The sequence below is a fragment of the Rhipicephalus microplus genome, chromosome X, assembly GCF_043290135.1.
Source record: "Rhipicephalus microplus isolate Deutch F79 chromosome X, USDA_Rmic, whole genome shotgun sequence".
Taxonomy (NCBI): domain Eukaryota; kingdom Metazoa; phylum Arthropoda; class Arachnida; order Ixodida; family Ixodidae; genus Rhipicephalus; species Rhipicephalus microplus.
Window position 1 is genome coordinate 434,352,464 of NC_134710.1, and position 8,165 is coordinate 434,360,628.

At 46.4% G+C, this 8,165-nt stretch overlaps 2 long non-coding RNA genes across 3 annotated transcripts; one reads left to right on the forward strand and one right to left on the reverse strand.

Moving 5' to 3' along the window:
* The first annotated feature begins 4,084 nt into the window (after positions 1–4,084).
* Positions 4,085–6,162, forward strand: LOC142776579 (uncharacterized). The gene is made up of 3 exons (XR_012887647.1): positions 4,085–4,112; positions 4,171–4,573; positions 6,029–6,162. It is a non-coding gene; the product is annotated as an uncharacterized LOC142776579 (long non-coding RNA).
* LOC142776578 (uncharacterized) lies at positions 6,013–7,626 on the reverse strand. 2 transcript variants are annotated; one of them, XR_012887646.1, is made up of 4 exons: positions 7,262–7,626; positions 7,103–7,202; positions 6,584–6,738; positions 6,013–6,146 (listed from the first exon to the last, which is right to left on the reverse strand). It is a non-coding gene; the product is annotated as an uncharacterized LOC142776578 (long non-coding RNA). The 2 variants fall into 2 exon arrangements; XR_012887645.1 differs by lacking the exon at positions 6,013–6,146 and having other exon boundaries at positions 6,417–6,738.
* Positions 7,627–8,165: the final 539 nt, after the last annotated feature.

Genomic DNA, 8,165 nt, shown 5'->3' on the forward strand with positions numbered 1-8,165 from the left:
TGGCTACCACACAAAGTATGTAGAAGTGGTCACCTACCCCGCTGCGATGGCCGCTGAGGTAGCCCAGGCTTTTGTCGAGCAAGTGGTTCTACCACATGGAGCTCCAGCGAAGATAATCACTGACCAGGGAAAACATTTTGTTAGTAACCTCCCTGAAGAGATATTCCGAGTAATGGAGAGCAACCACGTCACAACCACCACCTACCACCCGCAAATCAATGGTCTGTGCGAAAGGTTCAACCATACGCTTGCAGACATGCTCAGGATGTATGTCTCTACAAATCACCGGGATTGGGATGAATTCCTTCCTATGTTGTCTTTGATTACAACTTTCACAACAAGAGACAACCAGCTTCACCCCATTTTTCTCATTGCATGGTCGCAAACCGACATTGCTCATTGACGCGTGCCTCAACAACCAACGTAACCAGAGAATATTTTCGACGCATATGCAGTGGCGCTCAGGCTTCACCAAGCTCGGGAGGTCGTGGTTCCACACGAGAGGAACCAGCAAACAAAAAAAACTAGAAAGGTCAAAACACCATTGCCCTGGTCGAAACGCAGCGCCCCGACGACGGGGCGCTGTGTTTCGACCGGGGCACTTCGTCTACGTTTGGACGCCCTCACGAGCGAGGGGCATAACAGCTCCTCCACCGCTACCATAGACCAGTTCGCCTCCTTCAACAAGTGACGGAGAACAACTGGGATGTTTTAGACCAATATGGAAGGAAGAGTGACATTGTGAACGTGGCATGTATGAAACTGCGTCACCCCCGTTCATCTCTCGATGACGATGCCGATGACGAGAGTGAGTGTGAACACGAGTATTCAGTGTGTTGACACCATGGTACCGCAGGGTGGTGCAGCAGTTACGCCCGCGAGTGACCGTGGTCAAAGTTGACTCTGGAATAGTGACACCGAGGTCTAATTTGATCCGTGTGTTGTAGGACTTCTTTTGATCTCCGTGTGTCGCCGTATGTGCTTTTGTACTGAGATGTGTCTGTCAGAACTCCAGATAGCAGCAGATTTTTCTTCGTTTCACTGTATTAAACCAAGTTTCATTTTGAGCATGCGCATTTCACCATCTTGTATTAGTACTTGAATGTCTTGCGGATGTAATATGTTTTGTACATTTATTAAGTCGTGGGTTGCCTTTTTCGCATGGTATAGTTATGTGACATTTAATTTACGTGTTTTATTTTTGAGAGGGCACGAAGCACAATATGTTCTTGTGTGTGGCTTTTTTATTACTCATCAAGAGTGGGCACGCTTTTAGTTCGTACAGGGGAGGTGTCATGTAAACGTTGATGTAACTATTTTTTTTCTTAACTTTTGGCTCGTTCCACTGTATCGGGGTCACACCAGAGTAAGGTTGTGGTGGTTGCACCAGCTTTCTTTTGCGAGCGTTAGCTTCCTTCCTACGAGGGGTTGTTTCTTATGTAGAGGGGTCGCCAATGGCTTTTCGCGGCGCCAGACAGTCTGTTGGAGAGTTGTACTGTGGAAGACTAAACAGACGGGCTGGTAGCTTCCTGTGTGTGTTTAGTTTAAGTCATTATTCTTCAGGTTTACAGCAGTCCTCGAGGTGAAACTTGGTGGAATCCTCTGCGCGTGGATGTACCTGCTTGAATTCGTTCCACCCAATTGAGTCATCAACGGAAACGTTTAACTGGTGCTTTCCGGTTTGGTCTCCTGGTGGGCTCTCGGGATGGTACCAGGGGAGCCGCGGAAAGTCGCACAGCGGATGCCACGAGAGGAGGTTGCAGCGTGTTCTGCGCAGAGTTGTCCGAGTTATGTAGCGTACAAGTGCGTACAGCGTGAATCACGAGTGTTTAGCCAAATATTTCAGTTTAGGAAAAAGTCTATGAATCTGCCGTGTGTACGTGTCGATCCTCTCTCCGGCGGCGACCAAGTAGCAACCAGAAGAATGCGCTACAATATCTAAACAATCTGTAGAAACCCTTCGTCTTGTCGGAAGAGTGCTCACTACGAATCCCATTTTTCCCCTTTACCCCACCTTACCAGCGACCTCTTAACCGAGCACCGGCTACGAGCGGGTGCGTGAGTTGTTCCTTCGTTGTAATAGCACCCTCACCTCTCACACATGCATTGACATTGTTCAGTGTAGCAGCTGCCGGCATAAGAAGAAAAAAGAATGATGAATGAACAACAACTTTGAAAAAGAACTCTTGTTGAAATTGAAGCTTCCAGCCTTCTCTCTACCAAGAAAGCGGCAGTATCTCATAGTAGTTCAGGTAAACTTCAATAATCGCGTTGTGGCAATAATATTTTGAAAGAAAGTAATGGATTAAAAAGGAACTGCGTTTCTTTCATTGCACAGCTATTTTTTCGAGGGCCGTCACTCTCTATTGTTATCAATTACATTCAAAAAGTAAATATCTTTATACTCAGTTCCTGATTTTCTGTAACGGGTACAAGGATGATTGTGTCAGGCTTCGTCCCTAGCACTTTTATGGCTGAGTTCCACTTCTTAGTCAGCACGTAGACAGTCTACAAAGACTGCTTAGTGGCGCAATTATGTAAAAGTTCCAAATCCGGACAAAGGTGGTCTCTTCCATTGAGTCGCACGCGATTGGCCTATACAAGCTGTGACGAATGCTGTGACGTTATGAGTGACGTGGACTGGAGTGTCACGTGACTCTTTTTTTTCGGTTCTCGGAGAAAGGCGATGGAACGGTCGGAGACACTGTCCGAAAGCAACCGGATGGATTGAAATGGCTGCAAGGTGGCCTGGATTGGATTGAAATGGAAAAAATGCGCGACTTTTCGGCACCGGGGCACTTAGACAACATGGCGTTTCCCACTGACACGGTACTTCGCCTTGCCTGTGCGGTAGCTTTAACCGAGCAGAGGTGACGACGCGAGGTAAAAGATGCATTTGAAGAGTTCAGCGAAGAAGAGTTCCGGCAATGTTTTCGTCTGTCCAAACGAACAGTGCGTAGCTTGTGCCACGAACTTGATCCTATCATCGGATGCCAGCGAGCCAGTGGCCTTTCCACAGAGAGAAAGGTATTGTGCGCGCTGCGATTTTTCGCCACCGGTAGCTTCCAGAAGAGCATTGGTCGCGAGGAACACATCGGCATGTCTCAGTCGGCGGTGAGCAACACCATCCACGAGGTGACGGAGGCGATCATTACCGTGGCTGCTAGAAAAAGGGTGGCGGACTTCCTACTGACAACAGCTGCTAAGGATGAGGCAAAGGTGGAGTTTGTGCTACGCGGTTGCATCCCAGGGGTGCTGGCGTGTGCCGATGGCACGTTGGTCACTATTCGCAAGCCAGAGGGATTCAGACTGGCCGACACGGCGAGCTTCATGTCCAGAAGGGGCTATTATGTCCTAACGTCATGATCGTAAGTACTGTTAGGATCGTTTATTACTCGCCCTTCGGAGCAATTGTTCAGTTGTGACGCCAAAGCTGGAAAAAGTAATAATGCAACGAATGAAAAAGAACCTGCAGGGAATTGGGTGCGAGCTAGATGGTGGCTCGCAAGGCCTCGGTAATAATAAGTGGCAAGTGTTTTGTGCGTGAGCCAGTTGCCGTTTTTGCACTGGCATGCATACGCAATTGAATTGTGCATTTTAGAGGTAATCGGTAATATGGGCAGCAGACGTAGCAGAAGTATATACACGACAGGGAGGTATTTCCAACACGAAAGTGCTTACAATCACAATTGGACGAGCTGGCTTTGGTATTTACGAGTGTTTTTTCCCAAGAGCAACGCGTAGCTTTTCACTTATCGATCATTCAGTGGAAGTCGTAGTTATGTGTACAGCAGAGGTGGGGTCGTTGCCCCCACACTCCCCCCTCCTCAGTGTGCTACACCCTGTGTTTCCCTCTAAGTGAAGCTCCTTGTACCAATGACTGTACTAGTACGCATTGTTTCCTGCATATGCGTAGAAAAAAGGGATTTATTCTGAGTATAAATGCAGTACTATTTTATATCGCTCCTCATCGCAGATGTGCAAAGCATGGCTGCGCATAATTGTCATAGACCCATGATTCCCAGATTCGTGCCACGACTCCTGGGTGTGGGAACACAACCCACTGCGTGCACGCCTAGCTGCGCATCTGCAGCCTGGCGAATATCTGCTTGGTAAGTACTAATGTGTACTACCTGGGCAGAGCACTCAGCTTTTATGCTTACATTGCAGGAGACGCAGGCTATCCCCTCAAGCCATGGCTCCTAATTCCAGTCCTTGGCAGTCAACCGTGCAACACTTCCGAAGGCCGATACAACAAGGGGCACGCATCCATGCACAATGTTGTGTAAAGGTGTATCGCCGTGTTGAAAAGCAAGTTCCGCTGCTTGCAGCACTTTCGAACGATGCTCTACGACCCCGATCGGGCAGCGCAAATCATCTATGCTTGCTTTGCTCTCCACAACATTGCGTTGCATGCAGGCGACTGGACCTTGGACGAGTATGTCGTGGACATGCCACCAGCTGAGGATGACGATGGAGAGCCAAGGGGGAGCCATATGCTCACACCACGCAACGTGCTGCTCAGAGATGGCAGCAGCGCTGTCTTGGACCTTTTTTGAAGTACACAGGAACGGTGAGTTTTCATGTTTTCATATCCCACACATAATTTATTTACACTGATTCTAGTGCATCTAGACATGAAAGGGCTGTGTTTGCCACATTTGAATACACAGAGTACTTACTTGTGCTTCAATATGAAGCAAGGTGGCAATGTCAAAATGCTGCATTTTCTTTAAGTGGCACATGAAATATGCAACAGAAACACCCTTTTCCATAATAGCGATCACAGTCACAACAGACTAGATTGGAGCAAGCATATATGAGCGGCACTCTGTGCTGAATGTTGCTATCACAAAATTGTGCGAACAATGCAGCAACGTCTCAAAATTCTTTTCACCAGAACGCATAAAAATCGAGATTCCATTAAAAACATGTTGTATGAACACATGATACATAAGTCCATATCTTGTCATAGTGACTGACTACAAGCATTCAATTGTGCACGCCAGGCTTGACGAGCAATTGTGCTTGTCAAGTTGTGCTGTTTTTTTTGCTCATTGTCCTAAACATTGTGTGAATGTTAAAATAACATTTATTTGAATTCACGACTGCAGTCATGCTGCAATGCTAAAAAATATGCAAATCAAGACGGCAAACAACAGGCGAGTTGTTTTGATAACATACAGCATGAATAATTCCCTCAGCCATCTCGCGGCTCCCAAGCCATACCACGTTTGAAATTTATTCCCGCAAAGAGTCGTTTACATCGAAAACTAGATGAAATCAATCGCTGGCATGTTGCTGTGATGACCATTTTCCTCTGTAAAACTGTGCGAGATGACCACTTACTAGCTTAGCGCTCCCAAACAAGATGCAAGATGACCACTTACTAGCTTAGCGCTCCCAAACAAGATTCGGAATGTAGTTGTTGCATCTTAGCCTCATTGTGCTGAAATGAAAATATCACAGTGTGATGCAAAAAGATATCACATTACTACACTATGTGGTAATGCTGAATAAAAATCACAGTGAGCTAGAAAACACAGTGGGACAATACAAATATCAAAGAAACATTAACAGAAAATGTCAACTATACACTCGTGGTCTCCGTGTGAATGACTGGACACCTTTGAAATGTGGGTAAAAAACACTGCCACTAGAACAGCTCGAACATGCATTGAGAAATGCATATATCGAACATAAAAAATGCTGCACTCCTTATACAAAGTAAATGCTAACCTAAATCTAGTAATATGTACTAAATGCAAACAAAAAATGAATAAAATAGAACATGAACAGCAACACGTAAACATATCAAAACACTAAACCAATTATGAATGATAAAAAGTTGAAAACATGGCGAAAAACAAACTAAACTATGTATATGTCTCCAGAACCGTATAAAATTGAACATGAACAGCAGCACCTAAACACATTGAAACCGACAAATCTATAATGAATGATGACAAAAAAAAACATTGAACACATGACGAAAAATTAAACTAAACTACGTATCCCTTTCTCGCAGAAAGCCCTCAGCCATGGCCAGTGCCCTCCTGCACCGCTGCCGCTTTCTCCTGTGCCGCTGCCACACGCCGTTCTGCAGGAGCGATGCGGGTGGTTGATTTTTTCATCTCCCGCAGCACCTGCGATGAATCATCATGGTGTAAATGCTTAAGTGAGCTGCCGGTAAACCCTTAACCATCTCGTGGCTGGAAGCTGCTGCTGCTGCCAAGAATTGCAACGGGCACAACAACTTCCCCTCAGTTGAAGATCAACTGGCCTGATGGCATCCTTTGAAAGTGGGAAGCTTTGTGTACAAGCTATGCCCTCCTCGTGTGGGCCTACAAACATTTGTTGAAACTGCTCTTTATTAATGTCCTCAAATGCATCTCTCACCATGAAGGAGCCCCAGGGCTAACTAACCTTTTGCCCGGCAGTTTATCATTGCAGATACCCGATACCATGCCCTCAATACAATGCATGGTTCTTGTTTACAGCCCAAGTTGGTTTCAGTCATCATAATAGAACATGGAGAATGCTTATGCCCCTTATGTAAAATGTAAACAAAGGGTCTACTCACCTTGAGCACCTTGTCGCCCTGCTCAAGGTTCCAGTCCTGCACTCAATAAAGCACTAAGTTCTCAGATGCTTGCGTGTTACTGTGTCACTGCCATCTACAGCCGCTTCAGTGGCCTCCACATCCATTTCCACTGCAGCAGTGGGAACATTCGCCTGCTGGAAAGTGTAGTAAGCATGATTTTTCAGAAAGTGGGTATTCGTTACTCTAGCTATTTTGCAACCTTAAGTACTAAACATCTGCGGAAATGTTCTGCAGCTATTCAGTGGTCATTGATGTCATGTATTACCATTTTAGTGCATGCACTTGCCCGCAGTCATTGCGTGTTTTATGATAAATTAATACCCCTTGTACTGCAAGGGCTGCAAACTGAGATTTTAGTCAAACCTACCCACTTTTGATTACTTTCTCGTGCGCTTTATTTCCGTTTAATAAGGTTCCGCTAAAGGCACCCCTTCAGATATCAAACTCTATCATGGTACCGCTCAGGAACCCGTGATACTGCGGCGGCAGAGTGCTTACCTGTTGATAGGTGAGACCAAAAACGCCACTGAAGCGTGTCATCCCAGTCAACTGTAGAACCTGGCCGCGGAAGCCAGGCAGCCAACCCCATACAGTGCCCCTGAAAATATACACTAATGTCACAGAACATATTGCCCGTGCCATTCGACGGTCACTTACGTTTGTGCGTCTCTGATGGCGGCGGTGTCACGGCGGGCCTCGCGCACCGGCCTGCGCCACCAAGCCTGTCATTCCTGCGCAGGCACTTCATGGTTCAGCGCGTCGCTGAGCTCTTGCCACAGCCGCCACCGGTCGGTGATGGTGACGCCGTGCCGCAGCTCGATGGCATTCGCCACGAGCTGGGGATGTTCGTCCATAAAGGCGAGCACCAGCGCGCGCTGAGCCTCGGATAACGCCGATGAGCCGCTGCTGCTGTTGACTACTGGTACAGTTGACCTCCGCCACGATTGCGCTCGACTGAGCCAACAACTTCGAAAGTTGCGCTGTTTAGGTTTGTATAGTGGAGGAGATATGAAAACAGTAACTGCTTGAAACGGTGTTGTATTTAGCGCCACCACGTACCGTCCCGCTAAATTTAGTTTTATTTCATAACAATAACAAGAAAAATACGTTTATATTGTGCCGTATTCCTTAATAAACGTTTGAAAACTTGTGCCAACACAATTTGATGATGATCAATAGTAGTTAAACATTTTTCAACACGTTAAAAACACTTTTCACTTTGCTATACGGTCCCCAAGTCCACGTCAAAATGATGACGCGAGGCTTCCTTTCGCTCATTGGCTGTTCACTTCCCTTCATCCTCGCGACCGCTGCGGACCGCCCATTTTTTGACGTCACCGACAGACCGCCTCCGTCCGGATTTGGAATTTTTACATAATTGCGCCACAGAAGACAGCATCAAGCCGATGCTGTCCGAGATATGTAACACATTTAGACGGCTTTTACGCGACAATGCGCCACCTTGTGTTGAGAAGAAAAGTCTAAACTAAACAAACGTAACAGTTATATTTTCTGGCTTATTTCGTGTTCAAATCAAAAACAAGTAAACGTTACTCACACT